Source organism: Callorhinus ursinus, unplaced genomic scaffold, assembly GCF_003265705.2.
Source record: "Callorhinus ursinus isolate GAN/ISIS: 27379988/994484 unplaced genomic scaffold, GSC_fseal_2.0 scaffold53, whole genome shotgun sequence".
In the NCBI taxonomy this organism is placed as follows: domain Eukaryota; kingdom Metazoa; phylum Chordata; class Mammalia; order Carnivora; family Otariidae; genus Callorhinus; species Callorhinus ursinus.
The window spans coordinates 503,740-522,222 of NW_027397115.1; the positions used below are offsets into that span (position 1 = coordinate 503,740).

At 42.3% G+C, this 18,483-nt stretch overlaps 1 protein-coding gene and 1 pseudogene across 3 annotated transcripts in view; one reads left to right on the plus strand and one right to left on the minus strand.

Moving 5' to 3' along the window:
- PHACTR3 (phosphatase and actin regulator 3) overlaps window positions 1–18,483 on the minus strand; it is a 227,879-nt gene that overhangs the window by 155,644 nt on the left and 53,752 nt on the right. The gene's annotated exons all lie outside the window — the stretch shown is intronic.
- Window positions 15,403–17,052, plus strand: LOC112809869 (tubulin beta chain pseudogene; annotated as a pseudogene).

Here is an 18,483-nt window from a genome sequence, read left to right on the forward strand (position 1 = left end):
AGACAGATGGATATCCACATGAGAATGTTGTGAAAGGCAATTCAGGTTGAAAAAGAGTAGGAACAACCCAAATGTTCGTCAGCTGATGAATGAATGAACAGAATGTGGTCCATCCACACAGTGGAACATTAGTCAGCCACAAAAAGGAACGAAGCACTCAACTCCCTACAATATAGAGGAACCTCAAAATCATTATGCCAAACAACAGAAGCCAGTCATAATGGCCACAGATGGTAAGATTCTATTCATCTGAAATGTCCAGAGAGGGCAAATCCACGGAGACAGAAAGCAGATTGTTGGCTGCTGGGTGAAGAAGGGGCTGGGAGTGATTCCCGAATGGGCCCAGGGTTCCTTTCCTGGGGAGGGGGGTGTTCCAAAACTGATTATGGTGCTGGTTGCACAATTCCGTGAATTCTGAAAACCACCAAACAGTATGCCTTCAATGGGTAAATTTTATGATATGTGGTGTGGACTACATTTCAATAAAGCTGTTACCAAAAAAAAAAAAATTAAAGAAAATTTTGGGGGCACCTGGGTGGCTCAGTCGGTTGAGCCTCTGACTCTTGATTTCAGCTCAAGTCATGATGCCAGGGTCCTGAGATCGAGCCCCACATTGGGCTCTTCACTGGATGTGGAGCCTGCTTAAGATTCTCTCTCTCCCTCTGCCCCTCCCCACCCTACTCCCTATTTCCTGGCTCACATGCACATGAGTGCACTCTCTTTCTCTCCAAAAAAAAAAAAAAAAATTATTAAAAAAAGAAAGAAAATTTCCAAGGCAGCTTATCCATGGGTCAGATGCTCCCAATTTGGAAGCCACATCCTGAGTATAAATTAGGCAATAAGGAAAGCAGCCCTAATTACTTTGCTTCCCCAGGTGATCGGTAATTAACCCCATCTTTAGTTGCTAAAAAAACAAGATGTTTGAGACCTGGAATGCTAAGAAATCTCATGGCCATGCATGCTGTCATCATTGGCTTTTACTGATACCTCCTCTGTGCAAGGGCGCACTGAGAGCTCTCCCTGCCCCCCTAGCGGATAGAGTCTTCGTCTTCAATTCACAGAGGCTCAGAGAGGTTGAGCTGCAGGCTGAGGGCACAGACACCTCAGTAGCAAGTCCATTTTATCTACCTGTGCATGTGAGCTGCGACCAATGTCCTTCTCTCCCCTTGAAGGCCCTCCTCGCCTTCTCTCAGGCCCTGGTGTTGGAGCCACAGTGGACTGGATTCATCTTTGTGATTCTCTGCTTACATCACCCCACATCCCCACCATCTTTGTCCAACATCCGCCTCCTCTGAAGCTCAGGACCTGCAGCTCTACCAGCCCCCATCTCTGTCCACCATCAGCCTGTCCTGGCCATGCCCCCAGGGTTCTGGGAGCCCAGCCACTGTCTTCTGTCTCCTCCCAACCATCCCCCACATGAGGACCAGTCCAGCCCCTAGCATCATGTGTCCTTGATGTTCTCAACACTAGCCCCACCTCCAATCACCATGACTGTGGCCACCATGGAGATAGCTTCCCCCAGATCTGCCCCTCAACTGAAAACATGAAGCCCCTGTGTCTCACCTCCCTCCTCACAAGACCTCCCATCCTTCCAGCCACAGGGCCCTTGAGGCCACAGAGACTCTGTCTCCTGCCTTCAGCCTCTCAGCTGCCTCCTCCCGGGTGTTACTTCCATCCAGTTCAACTTGAGCCCCCATGGTCAGCGTGTCCGACCAGCACCCTAGGCTCAGTACATCTCTGCCCCTCCACTACAACCTCCTTGCCCCTGCCATCTGCTTTTTCTCATTTTTCCTCCCAAGCACACAGCTTAAAAGCTGCTGGAGAAAAATCACAATACCGTGCTCCACAACAAATTCATTTTATTTGACTTCAGCTGGGCATTGAGTACCTTCAGGTTCTCTACTCATTCCCAGATGATTTTCTATCCCATTTTCCAGTCCTCAGGGGGATGCAGTGAAATCACACCCCTTTGTGCATTGCTGCTAGCCCTGGAAGTCAGCACATCCCTACACAATGGCAATCCTGCATTATTTTTTGAGAGGCATAGAACATTTAACTTCTTAAACTCATGTCTCAGACTCTATGCTGAAGAAAAAAAATCCTAAATGCAGAGAACACTACATGCATGAAGGCTTTACCATTTTATTAGTACTCACACTGAAAGATCTGAAGCATTGAAAATATCCAACAGACGGAGGACCAGTTACATAAATCTTACTGAAATGGGTACTCTACTGAAACACAGCCTATGCCAACATTTTGGAAACGAAACTTCAACTCAGACTACTTGAAATAAATTCTTTTATTTGATTACCAAATAAAATAAGACAAAATGAACCAGGTACAAAGTAAGCGGACTGTACTCTTAGGGCAGAAGGTGAGAGCAAGCACGGAATGCACACACAAGGGCAGAGAACATGGAAGTGGCCGGGAGAACCCACTTCCAGACTGAAGCGCTTAGTTAACGGGAGGACATTCACTCTCCTCTCATGAACATCAGGGCAGAGGCTTCACAGATAGGGTCAGATTCTGGGACCTGACTTGTGAAAGCTGGCATCCACATGGTTGGCAGAGGATGTCTGGTACTTCCAGTGAGTGCTGGAGGTAAAGACTTGAACCAAGGTGTTAGCAACTTTGCAATCCCGCGATGTACAAGAAGCTGGGCAAGCAGCCCTTTGGCCTTGACTGAGGTTGAGGGATGGATAAAAGCCTGGTCATGTGACTTCTGCCATCAATGAGGAGCCAGCTCCCTAGGACTGGAAGAGGGATGTTTGGAGGTTGAGGATGGGGGCTGCAGGTCAAGGCTGAGATCCAATGGAGAGTGAGGCTGGGTCTGGTCCTGGGACCCAGACTAGTTCAGCGAGGCAATTGGGCCAGGAAAGGACTATAGGGTGAGAAGGAGGAGGGCCAGGGACAGGGTCATAAGGAGGTGGAAGGCAGGCAGGACTATGCCAATGAGCTGGCTGCTTGAGTTTAATTCTGGAGGAAGAGTCCTTCTGGGTGATATAAGGATCAAGGGTAGGGCCATGCAGGTGGGTTGCTGAAGGAAGCCAGCTAACAGCTGGACTTCTCAGATCAATCAAATTAAAAGTTCTTGGTCACTGCTCCTTTTGTGGATTTTTCACTTCCTTGACCTCTTTCTAGAGAGGAAGCTTATTGTTTTCCTTATTCTTTTGCTTATTATTTATCCATCAAGCACCATTTTCCCAGCCTACTAAATAAAGTATACCCTTAGTAAATAAGAATCTACAATTAAGTGGGGTTTTTCTCTCCTAGGTGTTCAGGAAAGGAAGAAGAATCACAAGAAACCAAGCACTTGTCAATAATTGGCACTGAAGAGTAACATGGAAGTTTGGACAAGCATCACATAATCACCGACAACCTCCTGTTTCAGGTATTTGGTAAAATATAAAATAGAATCCTCATACATAATTCCTCCATTAAAGGTAAAAACAAAACAAAAACCACTCTGCCGAGCACTTTCCAGCATTATGTGGTTCTTTCCATGGCACTATCCCTGATTTTGTCCCCACTGCACAAAGGAAGCAACTTAAGCTCAGAGGAGCTCAGGTACACACAGCTAGAGAGAGGCAGAGCTGGTCGGTGCTGAGGGGTCAGCCGGCCCCCCTGCGGTACAGCACGGAACCTGCACCGGGTGAAACCTCGGTGGTCATCACACTATTGAAAGTGTACAACCTTCACTGAATCGAACCTACGTCTGCATAGCAGTTTACAGAACAGCTTGCACTAAGTAAGGGTGAGCTGAAAGGGTTTCCATGTAGAACAAAACAAAAGGTCAACCCGAGGTGCACCAAAGACTGTCACTCCACCTGGTCATTCACCCACGCCCACGTCAACATGCTTTCCAGGCTCAGTGGCCCTGCCGTCTTCATGCTGATATCTGTCTATCCTACATATCCACCCAGTCACTCAGCCAGAAAGCTGGAGCCACCCTTCACAACTCTTCCTCCAGCAGTCCCCCCCTAATGTCATGTCTTCCTGGAACCTCAGAAGGAAACAGCCTGCTCATCCTCCCACAAGCCCCTGGCACACACAGTTCTCTCACCTGAACACTGTCCTGATCCTTCCTTCATCTCCCACCAGTCACTCCTCATCTGGGGAATGTTGCATCTCCTGGGAGGTCTCAGGGACAAGGCTGCTTCCTGGGGAAACCACCTCTGTCCCACCCCCACCCCAGACTGGGTCTAGTCTCCCCGCTAGGTGTTCCACCATATCCTAAGCCTCTTCACATAGTCGCATGTGTAACTGCTTGTTCACCATCCATCTCTCCTCTAGACTACAAGGCTCCTGAGGGTAGAAGTGGCTCCTATTTGCCCCCATGGCCCCAGTGCATCGCACGGAGTCTAGTACATAGTAGACGTACAACAGATAGCGGCTGAGAGAATGAATGAATGAATGAATGAATGAATGAATGGACATAGATGCACACAGAAAGACCCTGGAGTACAAGGTTTATGTCTCCAATGGTGTCCTCTGCCACACTGAGTAAAATATGCCTCCATGATTCCCTTTTGCAGGGGTCAAGAGAAACGGATCCAACTTGAAGCCATCCAACCAGAAGACGAGGGGCCTGCAGCAAGGAGAAGACTGCTCATGGTCACCATTGGATGAGGGAAGCCAAGACAGATTTGTTTTGCACCATCTAACTGCTGAAGCCAGTCATGCAAACAGGTCAGATTTCCATCTGATTAGACATCCTGAAAACTCCCACTGAGAGGCAGGGCTGTCACTCCATGGCCAGTCTGAGGGAGCCAAGGTCACAAGCACATAGGAAATAACATGTATGGGCTTCTCTGGCCACAGAACACCCTATGGAAGGCCAACCCAGACACGTTTCCAACACGGTTAAGAAGATTTGGGCAACACATTCACTGACACAGGCTGCAGGCATGGGGGCCAAAGAACCAAGTCCTAAAACAAGGATGCTGGCAATTATCCAGGGACTGTTACGATGGAAATCACCACTTGGACTTGTCCTTACTATAGGGAATGACTTTGGAATCCCATACCACACACAGCAATAAAAGAACAGCCCAGCTGGAAAAGACCACTTTCTCTGGCTCAAACTTCCTTAATTCTGGGCAAAGTCACAGTACCTGGGTGAGGCTGGCAGATTATGCCCTCAGTCCTGAGCCCAATTTTCCTGCATGACTGGATAATAAGAGGCTTTGGAAAACCTGGACAATCCACCGTTCACTTGAAAATTTTGAAATTTGACATTAGGAAAACAAGAATCACAGTGTGAAAAGACATGGTCAAACAGACCCTTAGGCTGCCACCTTCTCTTCCCCATCCATTGGAATTTTGAAAGAGTAAAAGACGTCAGTAAGGCAAATAAAAAGTATCCTCCAGAGATGAAGTCATGATCCCCTGAATTCCCTTCTCTATAATTTTCTCAGGCAAAGCAATGACTATTGTAGCGTTTTGGTTTTTTGTTTTGTTTTGTTTTTTTTGACTAAATTAGAGATGTTTCTTAAAGCAACTCACTTTCTGGCTCTCCAAGAGAATGAACGTATATGCAGTGTTTACATATGACTAACATGAGTATGAAATTCAGAGAATGGAAATGAGTGATAGAAGATATTATTTAAGGAGTTTGGCAGCTGTCTGCTCTCAGCCCTGACAGCACAATGACAGAATAGGAGGAAGGAGAGACTCAATGATATTTTAGTGAATTTCTGATGGTCAGGTAACAGATTAGAATACGAAGAAGCCTGGTCTCCGACTGAGTTTTCACCCACTGGCAATTCTTTCCCACAGGTAAAGCAAGAAAACGAAAAGACCCCTGCAATGTGTGAAGCCTCCCCCCAGTGAAAGGCAGCAGTCCCCTGAAAGTGGGGGCCTGAGGAGGAAACTCAAGAGAAATCCATCCGAGAAATTCCAGTTTTCAGTCATTGATGTCTGAGGGCATGGGAATATGTGTAGCAGGGAACCCCATAAAGGCATCGCAGGCCTTCACTAAGTATAAGACAGGTAGGAGTCTCCAAAGTCAGGAAGCAGCATAGCAGGACATAAAATAACACTCTGTGACCCCTACTTCTGCTAGCTAAGCTGTGACAAGTTTCAGAAGGCTGGCAGGTAAAGCACTAGAAAACTTAGTGGTCAGAGCTGAGGTACGCACTTGCTGCTGGTAGTGAACCAAATCAAAATAAAGCCACAGGAGAGTCCAGACTCAGCTCAACTAAAAACAAGCTTGACTCACGGCTCAGCTCCAATTTTGATAGCCTGAAAGAAGGGAATATACTGTTATTGATACAAATGTTGGATGTGCAGTAAAAAATAAGATGTGTGAAGAAGCAATAAAATTTTGATGCATGATCATTAAAGGAAACAGAAAATAAAAGAAGAACCTAAAATAGTTTAGCTATTGAAGTTATCAGATAGGGACTTTAAAATAACTATGATAAAAATTCTAAAGAATACTGTGTGAAAAATAGTAATACGCCTCAAGAGATGGAGAATTGAAACACATAGAAACTAAGAGAAAATGCAAATGGAAATGCTAAAATGAAAAATACAATATCAGAAATGAGTAATTCATTAGGCTTAATGGCATACTAGGCAGAGCAATGGAAATTATCAGTGAACACAAAAACAGGTGTAGAAGGCCAGTAGCTAATAGCAACAAGATAAATTGTAGGCCAGCTAGTTCATCAGAAAAAGAGCTAAGAAGAGCCTTCTTAGCCAAAAATTAGCCTCAAAAATAGGAAAGGGGCCCAAATTTAATTGGCTCAGACTATAGAGGAATATAAACCCCTGTGCACTGACAAAAATAATAGAGCATTCAGCTGGCAATTAGTGTACCCCAACAGCTTGGGGGGATAACAACAGAGGCAAACAGACTAACAGAGAAATTAGGGGGAAAGGTCAGCCATCAAAGAGAGACCTGCTAAAACTACTGTCCTATCAGAGTGCCTGTGCACACCCCCAAGGCTGCATCCTTTAAGAAGAAACACCAAGGGCTGTGGGGAGAAATAAACACCAAAATAGCCTATCTAAGTCACAAAACATAAACAAACAAACAACAAGCTCAAGGGAAAGGGAAATCAATATCCAGAGTTGCTAAGGCATATTATCTAAAACATCTAATTAAAAAAAAAAATACCAGATGTGTAAACAAACAGGAAAATATGACCAATACATAGGAAAAGAGCAGACAATGGAAACAGCTTATGAAAGAGGCCAGATGTCAGACTTAGCAGATAAAGATTTCAAAGCAGCTTTAAAAATAGGTTCAAAGAACTAAAGGAAACCATTCTTAAAGAGAAAATGGGAGGTTTAATGGCAATGTCTTATATAAAAAAAAAGAATGTCAAAAAAACAGACAAATTATTTAAAAGAATCAAATGGAAATTCTGTAATAGAAATTTACAATAACTAAAACAAAAAAAATTACTAGAGGGGATCAACAGGTCTTTGAACCTGCAGAAGAAAAAATTGTCAAACCTGAAAGTAGACATTATTCCACCTGAAGCACAGAAAGAAAAAGAGTGAATAAAACAAACAAACAAAAAAACAAAGAGAGAGGCTCAGAGAATTTGGAGTCACCAGAAAGTGCACCAAGATATGCATAAAAGGAGTTCCAGAATGAGAGGACACTGAGACAGGGGCAGAAAAAATACTGGAAGAAAAAATGACTGAAACTTCCCAAATTGGATCTAAAAAAGTAATCTATACATTTAGGAGGCTCAATAAACTCCAAAGAGGACAAATACACAGAAATCCACATACTAATGTTGAAAGATAAAGACAAAGAGAATACCTTGAAAGTAGCAAGGGAAAAATGACAAGTGACATACAAGACAACTCCATAAAGATTAACAGCTAACTTCTCATCAGAAATAATGGGGGCCAGAAGGCAGTGGGATGAAACTCCTACTTTCAAACAGTGGAAGGAGACAACACTGTACACCACGAATTTTATATCCAGCAAAACTATCTTTCAAACTTGAAGGTGAATAAAAGACATTTCCAGATAAATAAAACAGAGAATTCACTGCTAGAAGATCTGCCTTATAAAAAATTCTAGGAGATTTTCAGGCTGAAAGTGACACTAGACAGTGATTCAAATCTACATACAAAAAAAAAAAAACAACACAGTCAAAATGATTATGTAATTATAAGAGATAGCATGAATGCATATTTCTTCTGCTTTCTTCTGTTAACTGATTTTAAAAACCAATCACACAAAATGCACACACACAAGTATTATTGGGTCTACAACTCACAGAAAGGTAATGTGTTTGACAATAGAGATACAAAGGAGGTACATGGGACAAAGCTGCATGAGGGTAAGGAAATCACACCAGAGAGTAACTTGAGTCCACGGGAACAAATAAAGAGAACTAGAAACAGTAAACAGAAAGGTTAATATAAAAAAAAAATACTCTCTTAGCTTCTTTAAAAGACATAACTTCATATGAAGTATTAATTATAACAGTGTATCATAGGAGTTTTAACATGTAACATGTAGTATGTATAATAATTATAACACAGAAAGAGAGAAGGGAATGGAGCTATATAAGAGTAATGTTTCTAGACCTGACTGAAATTAAGTCAGTATAAATCATCTGAAAAGGTAGCACCCATATAGTAGGCCCTAGAGTAACCCCTAAGAAAGTAAGTTTAAAAAGCCATTAAGGAAAGAGAACCGTTACACTAAAAAGTATTCACTAATGCAAACTAAAGCAGTAAAGGAGGAACAGAAGAACAAAAAAGATATGAGATATAGAAAACAAAGAATAGAGTGGCAGATGCAAATCCACGTGTGGATAACATTAAATACATTAAATGGATTAGACAATTCAACAAAAGGCAGAGACTGTCAGATAATAAGAAATCAGATCTGGGGCACCTGGGTGGCTCAGTTGGTTAAGCATCTGCCTTCGGTTCAGGTCATGATCTCAGGGTCCTGGGATCAAGCCCCACATTGGGCTCACTGTTCAGCGGGGAGTCTGCTTCTCCCTCTCCCTTTTCCCCTCTCCCTGCTTGTGTTCTCTATCAAATAAATAAATAAAATCTTTTTGAAAAATAAGAAATCGGATCTAGCTATACACTGTCTACAGGAATATACTTTTTTTTTTTTATGAGAGAATGAGAGAGGAGAAGGAGTAGAGGGAGAGGGACAAGCAGACCCCGTGCTGAGTGCCGAGCCTGACATAAGACTCAATCTTGGGACCCTGAGATCATGACCTGAGCTGAAACCAAGAGTTGGACACTTAACCAACTGAGCCACCCAGGCGCCCCTAACAACATACTTTCGATTCAAACATATCACAGGTTGAACTCAAAAGGATGGAAAAAGATATACCATGTAAATAGCAACCGTAAAAAAGCTGGAGAGGTTTACTAATGTCAGACAAAATAACTTTAAAACAATGTTTCTAGAGACAGAGAGACATTTTATAAAGATAAAACAGTCAATCCATCAGGAATGCATAACAAGTGCAGACATATGTACCTAACAACAGAGCTCCAGAATACACAAAGCAAAAATTAATAGAGTACAAGGGGAAATATATACCTTCATAACAACAGTTGGAGATGTCAATAGCCCCCTTTCAGTCATGAATATAACAACCAGGCAGCAGTTCAAGAAGGGACAGAAGAACTGAACAACACTACAGACCACCTGTACCATCTACAATATGACAGACATCTATAGAGCACTCTACCCAGCAACCACAGAATAGATATCCTTCTCAAGTGCACATGGAACATTCTCTAGGACAGGCCATGTGCTAAATCACAAACTAAGCCTCAATAAATTTAAAAGCATGTAAATCATAAAAAGTATGACTTCTGATCACATGGAATGAAATTAGAAATCCTTAATAGAAATTGGAAGAATTCATAAAAACGTGGAAATTAAAATACATGGTCCTAAATAACGTATGAATCAAGGAAGAAACCACGGAAAGTACTTCAAAATGAATACAAATGAGGGAAGAGCAAACCAAAATGTATGGGACACAGCTAAAGAAATGCATTAAGGGAAGTTTATAGCTACAAAATGCCTATATTAAAAGAAAAATCTCAAAACAATAACCTAATGCTCCAGCTGAAGACAGCAGAAAAAGAAGCATAAACTGAACCTAATGCAAATGGAAGGAAGGAATAGAGAAAGATTAATGCAGAAACCAACAAAATAAAGAATAGAAAACAACAGAGAAAATCAGTGAAACCAAGACTTGGTTCTTGGAAGATCAAAAAAGATTTACAAATCCTTAGCTGAACTGCTGAAGAACAAAAAAAGAGAGAAGGCTCAAATTTCTAAAAGAAGGAATGTAAGAATAGCCTTCACTACCAACCTTGCAGAAATAAAAAGGATGAGAAGAGAATACCATGAATTATTGCACATCAATAAATCAGACAATTCAGGAGAAACGGACAAATTTCTTGGAAGTCACAAACTACCAACTGTACAACGATACGAAAAACCATTAAAGTATACACGTTAAATGTGTGACTTGTATGGTATTTTACTATGTGACACTCAATAAAATGTTTTTTTGTAAAAAAAAAAAAAAAAAACTAAAAAAATCATAGTAAGTGCCAATTCCTATTCACCTGAATGGCAAAATTAAAATGACAGACAACACCCACTTCGGCAAAGGGTGTGAAGCAACTGGAATTCACATCACTTAGAATTATTTTAACTTCTTTGTAATGTTAATCATATACCTACTCTACGTTATAGCAATTTCACTTCCCGAGAGATATAAAAACATATAGCCACAAAAAGAATTGTACAAGAATGTTCACAAGCAGCTTTATGTACATCAGCCAAAAATCAAAAACAACACAAATGTCCATCAACAGAAGAACAGACAATTACGGGATATTTATATAAGGAAATACTACTCAACAATAAAAAAGGAACAAACCAATTATATATATATAAACACACACACACACACACACACACACACACACAATATGGAAGAATTCCTAAAACATTATGTTTAGTGAAATAAGCCAGACACATGCACGATGCCATTTAAGTTATAATCTATGGTGAGATCTATGGAAAATCACTGTTTCTGCAAGTAAAGGTGGAATTGAGTGGCGGAAGAAACTAGGAAAATTTCCGGAGTGATGGACCTCTTCCACATCTTGTTCCAGAAGGCAGTTAACTTGTTAACATTTTCCTTTAGCCCCCATTTTTCCTGCAAGCTGGTAGTAAGGTCAAGAAGCTTGATCATATTCAGGGTTAATTTTTTTAGGCAAGAATCTGTTCCAGATGGTGATGTGTGTTTCCGGTTGTGTATCAGGAGGCCTAGCATGTGTGGTTGTTGTACTTTGAGAGGGGTGAAATGAAATCAGTTGATCCAAGTTATATCTGCAAGATTCGTCCATTATACAATTCCCCATCGATGCATACCAGAAATGTTAATACCCAGTGATGACAATTGCCTAGACCTGTTAATTCACTAGGGTTGTCAAATGGTAAAATTTTCAAATTGTATCTTTCCTTCTGCATTTATTAATTGGAATTTTTCTCTAAAGAAAAACGTTCTATCACCAACTACTTGGTTACCCTGAAATATAAGCCAAACAGGAAGGCAGAAATGTATGACTCTTTCTCCTTATCTAGTGGCTGGCAGAATAAGGAGCTGGTGCCCTGGCAACATACAATGGTGACCAATTATTTTTTGAAGTATCATTCTGGAAGGCATAGATTTTTATAATTTTGAAGTGTTTCAATTAATTCTAGTCATTAGCTTGTTTGATATGCAAGTATCTCAACTTAGCTGGTGGAGAATCATTCAATTTAATTCCTATATTCTTCTGACATAATCCCATTAACCTTTGATAGCTTCCTTCCTTTCTGGTATGATAAAGTATCCACACTAGGAACCCGTGATTTGTCCAAGTGAGGCACTCTTCGTTCCATGGGAAATGGTATTTAGCGACCAAACTCTGGGCAGTAAGGAGTGTTCACTGCCAAAGTGTTATCACTGCTTCTAGCCCTCTTCAGCATGCAGAGTATGATGGACATAGTTTGAAGAGCAAAGAATGTAATGAATTCATCTGGATATTTCCAATTCAAAGTTAATTATGATAGGACTTTAGGTAACTTTGAAAAATACTCTTCCTCACCTCTGTTCTATCATGCTAAGAATCTTGATTCGCTTATTTGCTTTCTCTAAAATTATTCCTGGGGCGCCTAGGTGGCTCAGTCGGTTAAGCATCTGTCTTCAGCTCAGGTCATGGTCCCAGGATCCTGGGATCAAGCTCCGCATCAGGCTCCCTGCTCAGCGGGGAGTCTGCTTCTCCCTCTCCCTCTGCCACTTCCCCTGCTTGTGCTCTCTTTCTGTCAAATAAATAAATAAAATCTTTAAAAAAAATAAAATTATTCCTATAATGATCTCAAAGTAACAATATCAACATTATAGCTAATGAGACTAACAAATGCTGTTTATGATCTCTTTGTGTGTATATATGCATATGTATCTTTATACCCCACTAGGGATGGACAACTAAAACACTGGGTTTTAAAGTCACTTGAAGGCATTATTTTCTCTCAGGCAATGCCACCAAATGGATATACAGTTAGGTTCAATTATTATACATCTTTCAGTTTTTTTCCCTTTTTAATTTAATGTTTTCAATATGTAAAGTATTGACATGTTTCAAAACTCAAAGTTCGACCACCAAGTGCATTAACAGAGGCCTCACTTCTGCACCTATGCCCTTCACCTCATAGGTTTCCTCTATGTGCAGCTATGTTTCTTAGGTTTTGCTTTATACTTCCAGGGTTCCTTTTGGACAATCTAAGCATACACATAGGCACACGTGCATACACACACACACACACACACACACACACACACACCTCCTCCCTTTTTATGCAAAAGTTAGTATACGCTAAACACTGCTCTGTAAACTTGATTCTTCTCCCACTCAAGGATATATCCTGAGCATCGCTCTTTACTGCTATAGAGTGCATCCTCACTTCTCTTGAGAGCCACCCAACACTCCGCCATGTGGATATACATTGTTTAGCCAACCAGTCCGCTATTTGGTAATATGTGGGTTGTTTCCAACATTTTGCTGTAACAAATAATGACAAAATGAATAGGCTTTGCATATGTGCTATTTTATATTTTGCCAAGATACTCTGGGATAAATTCCTAGAAGTGGGATTAATGGTTCAGAGGGTAACTGTATATGTCATCCTGCTAAATATAGCCAAATTTCCTTCCATAAGGCTGACAGGGCTAGTTTGTAATGGCAATCTAATATAGTATTTTAGTTTTTCTAACTCCTATTTTTATATATTTTTTTAATTAATACACACTGGCAGGATATTTTGGCAACCAACAATAGTTTATAATTTACTATATACTTCAGTGGCTTGACTGATTCTAGTTTCTGAGATAAAGAATTCTACTACTTTAAAAAATGCAATCTGAATGTGTTGATTGCTTTTGAATAATACACAGGCAACAGAAAATAAACACGCATGCGTCCAGTGGCCAGAATTAGCAAAGATTAACATCTTGACATAATTACTCAAAATAGGTTTTCTTTTGGGGTGCCTGGGTGGCTCAGTTGGTGAAGCGTATGTCTTCAGCTCAGGTCATGATGTCAGGGTCCTGGGATTGAGCCCCATGTTGGGCTCCCTGCTCAGCGGGGAGTCTGCTTCTCCCTCTCCCTCTGCTGCTGCCCCCTGCTTGTGCTCACTCGCTCTCTCTCAAATACATGGATAGAATACTTTTTTAAAAACGGGTTTTCTTTTTATTAGGAGAAACAAGCATTACAGGTGGAGTTAAAGCCCCTGGAGTAATCTCAGGAGCCCCCATGCATCACCTGACCCTGCCACCTCCAGGCAGTGGCTGTAGTGGTGGGCCTGTGGATTCTCTCTGCCATGATTTCCCATTCCTCTTTTACAACCCCTCCCATTTTTTCCTCTACTGAATCCATGCTGTGATAAACATCCCTGGATAACTCTCCTGCTACTCAGGGATGCGATTTTCTCCAGGGCGAAGGTTTGGAGCATCCTTGCTGGGGTGGTATTTTGACTTCAAGGAGACATGCTGTAATGGTCTCCAAAGTGGTCAGACCCATTTATGCTAACATCCACAGGACTTAAAGTTCTTGTTTCTCCAACTTTCACCAATATTTCCCATTGCTACCTGCTTTTACTTTTGCCAGCTGGATGAGTCTAAATAGCATCTCATTTTCATTTGCATTGAATGAAATAACATTTTAAAACAACAGTATCTTTCTTTAATGGGAAAGCTTACTTTCAATTGGCTTTTTAAAATTAATTTTTATTCCCACAGGAACAATCAGCACCATGCAAAAGACAGAGAACAGCTTCATATATATTATTTCTCATCACTAAGAACTTAGCTTCTTTTCACCTGCAAACTTTTCTGTAAATCTTAGATATGTGCAGATACATAAGGCATATAGTTTATTAATTTTAGAGAAAACACAAGCATAAGCATGCAGATCCATTTGGAATTTCCCCTGATTTGCTTTTTAATTGATGGTCCTCTTTTTAACTATTTCTTTGCTTTGTTTCACAGCAGAAACAGATTTCTAAGAACCCTATCTTAGAAAATATGAACAAAAAACTCTCCACATTTTATATTATGAGTATCATGCTGTACCCAGAGCCTAGTATTTCATTCTTTATAGTTTGATTTGTTTTATGCTCATTTGCCAAAAGGAAATCCTTCCCAGGTCCCTTTATATCTGTTTGTATACCCATAAAAATTAAACATGTGTACATCTATAAATTATTCATCTACATTTTGACAGATGTTGCAAATTCACCTTTTGACCTTCAGGGGAAAAATATATACAGGAAAATACCAATTGACTTTTAACACTGAAAATATTGGAAACCTACTAATTATCAAGTGTGCAACAAGACCTCTAAAATAACTCAAGTAAGTCAGACGAAAGCTAATTTATAAAAGCATATCTGCACTGCAAACGAAGATAATGTGGAAAACCACATTACAAGGTTTTTGCTTCTTATTTTTAACATGTGAAGTCAACAGTAATCGGGTACTTATGGGACAATTTGTATCTAATATGGAAGGCACTCCAATCTATAATGATACTTTATACTACAGGCATGACATCACTGAATATTACTGAGCCATGAACTGGTAAAAAAATGTCTTCAAAATAATGAATTTGTACTGGCATCTGAGTTCTTCATGGGAAAAAGCATTTCTAACTGGGATTCTAACAGGATGATCCTTTATAATAGATTGAGGTACAGAGAAATTCTTTAAACCCAAATAACAATAAATAGACAAGTCCCCAAATATCCATCTTATTACCACAAAAATCCATCTTGAATAATGTAGCCCCTAACTTACAACATGAAATACATAGTATATTGTCTCCCTCTCAGAACCTTCCTGCCTCTGCGTTCGGACCTCGCTGCTCCAGCCTCTGGGACACGTCCCATCCTTCCAGTCTGCGGTTAGCAGTATAGAAAAAAAATTCCCTATCATTTTCTTGCCCCGTACACACCTTGAGGCGAGCAAAAGAATTAAAAATAAATTTTAACAATGAGGGAAATCGTGCATATCCAGGCCGGTCAGTGTGGCAACCAGATCGGTGCCAAGTTCTGGGAGGTAATCAGTGATGAACACGGCATCGATCCCACCGGAACCTACCACGGTGACAGCGACCTTCAGCTGGATCGCATCTCCGTGTACTACAATGAAGCTACAGGTGGCATATATGTTCCTCGTGCTATCTTGGTGGATCTAGAACCTGGGACCATGGACTCTGTTCGCTCAGGTCCTTTTGGGCAGATATTCAGACCAGACAACTTTGTTTTCGGTCAGTCCGGGGCAGGCAACAACTGGGCCAAGGGCCACTATACAGAGGGGGCTGAGCTGGTTGACTCAGTCCTGGATGTGGTGAGGAAGGAGGCTGAGAGCTGTGACTGCCTGCAGGGCTTCCAGCTGACCCACTCGCTGCGTGGGGGCACAGGCTCTGGAATGGGCACCTTGCTCATCAGCAAGATCCGAGAAGAGTATCCTGACCGCATCATGAACACCTTCAGTGTGGTACCCTCACCCAAAGTGTCTGACACGGTGGTCGAGCCCTACAACGCCACCCTCTCCGTCCATCAGCTGGTAGAGAACACGGATGAGACCTACTGCATTGACAATGAGGCCCTGTACAACATCTGCTTCCGTACTCTCAAGCTGACCACGCCAACCTACGGGGACCTGAACCACCTCGTCTCAGCCACCATGAGCGGTGTCACCACCTGCCTCCACTTCCCTGGTCAGCTCAATGCTGACCTCCGCAAGCTAGCCGACAACATGGTGCCCTTCCCACGTCTCCACTTCCTCATGCCCGGCTTCGCACCTCTGACCAGCCGTGGAAGCCAGCAGTATCGGGCCCTCACTGTGCCCGAACTCACCCAGCAGGTCTTTGATGCCAAGAACATGATGGCTGCCTGTGACCCCCGCCATGGCCATTACCTCACCGTGGGTGTCTTCCGTGGGCGGATGTCCATGAAGGAGGTAGATGAGCAGATGCTCAACGTGCAAAACAAGAATAGCAGCTACTTCGTGGAATGGATCCCCAACGTCAAGACAGCAGTCTGCGATATCCCACCTCGTGGCCTCAAGGTGGCAGTCACCTTCATCGGCAACAGCACGGCCACAGGAGCTCTTCAAGCGCATCTCGGAGCAGTTCACGGCCATGTTCCGGCGCAAGGCCTTCCTGCACTGGTACACAGGCGAGGGCCTGGACGAGACGGAGTTCACTGAAGCCGAGAGCAACATGAACGACCTTGTCTCCGCGTACCAGCAGTACCAGGACGCCACCGCAGAAGAAGAGGATTTCGGTGAGGAGGCCGAAGAGGAGGCCGAAGGCAGAGCACCATCACCTCAGGCTTCTCCGTTCCTTCAGCCTTCTTCCTCAGCTGCCCCTGTCCTCTCCCTCAGAATTGCATTTTCTGCCTCTGTCTCATTTTATTTTGTTTTGTTTTCCTTTTTTGGAGGGGGGGATCCTAGAACAGTGCCTGGCACATCATAGGCGCTCAATAAATATTTGTTGTTTGTTGGAAAAAAAAAATACATAGTATATTTAAAGAAAGAAATCATGGGGTGGGGGATGGGTGAGATGGATAAAGGGGGATTGAGAGGCACAAACTCCTAAGTATCAAATAAATAAGTCATGGGGGTAAAAAGTACGGCGTAGGGAATATAGTCAGGAATATTGTAATCATTTTGTATGGTGACAGATGGTGCCTATGGCGTGTGCAGTTTGTAATGTAAGTCATTGTTGAATCAATCACCGCGCTGTACGCCTGAAGCTAATATATTATATGACAACTGTACTTCTGCAAAGACAGAAAAGTCTAACAGAACAAAAGGAAAGCAAGCAAGGACGGGGCTACTGCCCGAGGTCACTCTGTTGAACTTGCTTCATGAATACATGTCCCTGTGTGGGAGAAAAAGCACATTAAAATGGGTGCCTTGAAAAATCTTTTAAGAAAGGATACATTTCTCTATCTTGGTTGGAATCTCTATAACCATCAAGCATTAAATAGAGTTGTTTTGTTCTAACCATTACCCTAATAACTTTTCTTATAACAATTTCATAGATGGGTTATTCGCTACTTGCTTTTCAATCTAGTTACCATAAAATTTCCCTTAATTGGCCTTTTTTTTTTTAAATGTGAGGCCAAGTCGTAGAAAGAAAACTCAGAAATTAACTCAACTAAGTAAACAATTACCCAATGCGTAAGCTCTGGGGCGACAAACAGTTTGGTTCTTTAACATACTTCTGAGTCGACGACACTGAGCTGGACAGAGCCAGGGGTATAGAGTTTCTATGTCCACCCTTCATGGCTCATCATTTCCACACAGGTGTCTCCAGACAAAGGGGCATGAGGGTTCCCTAATTCAAGCAGGTGTCTTGGAGGAGGTGGTTACTGAATCACCCCCAACCCCCTGGTGAAGCAGGCTGTCTGCGCTGCTTGGGGGATGGGGGTTTCTCTAAGAGCGAGCTCCTCTCTCCCACTCCCCCCACACTGACTCACATCCACCCAATCTATCATTCTACTAATCCAATGTGTCCTCTTTCATTACTGCCAAAGGACATGACAGTGATAGACGCTGGTGAGCTGAGGAAAGGACAGGGCCCACGTTCATCAACAAGGTCAGTGCAAGTCTGTTATTGGGAAGCAGAACAAGGGGTATCATCAACCCCCAAAGGTCAGGCTTTCCAACTCCTTCCCCCCACCCCCACCCCCACCCTGGTCTGCAGGATAATGAGATTCAAGCCACCCTCTCAGTGGTTAAGCAATCACTGGGAAATTTTAGAGGAGAGATTTCTAAAAACACTGGAATTGACATTTACCCCCCTACACCCTTTTCTGGTGGCAACCCCTGGACGTCCCTTGGGGCACCCATCCCTTGCCCATTCAGTCCATAGGATTTCAGAGACGCTGACCATCCCCAG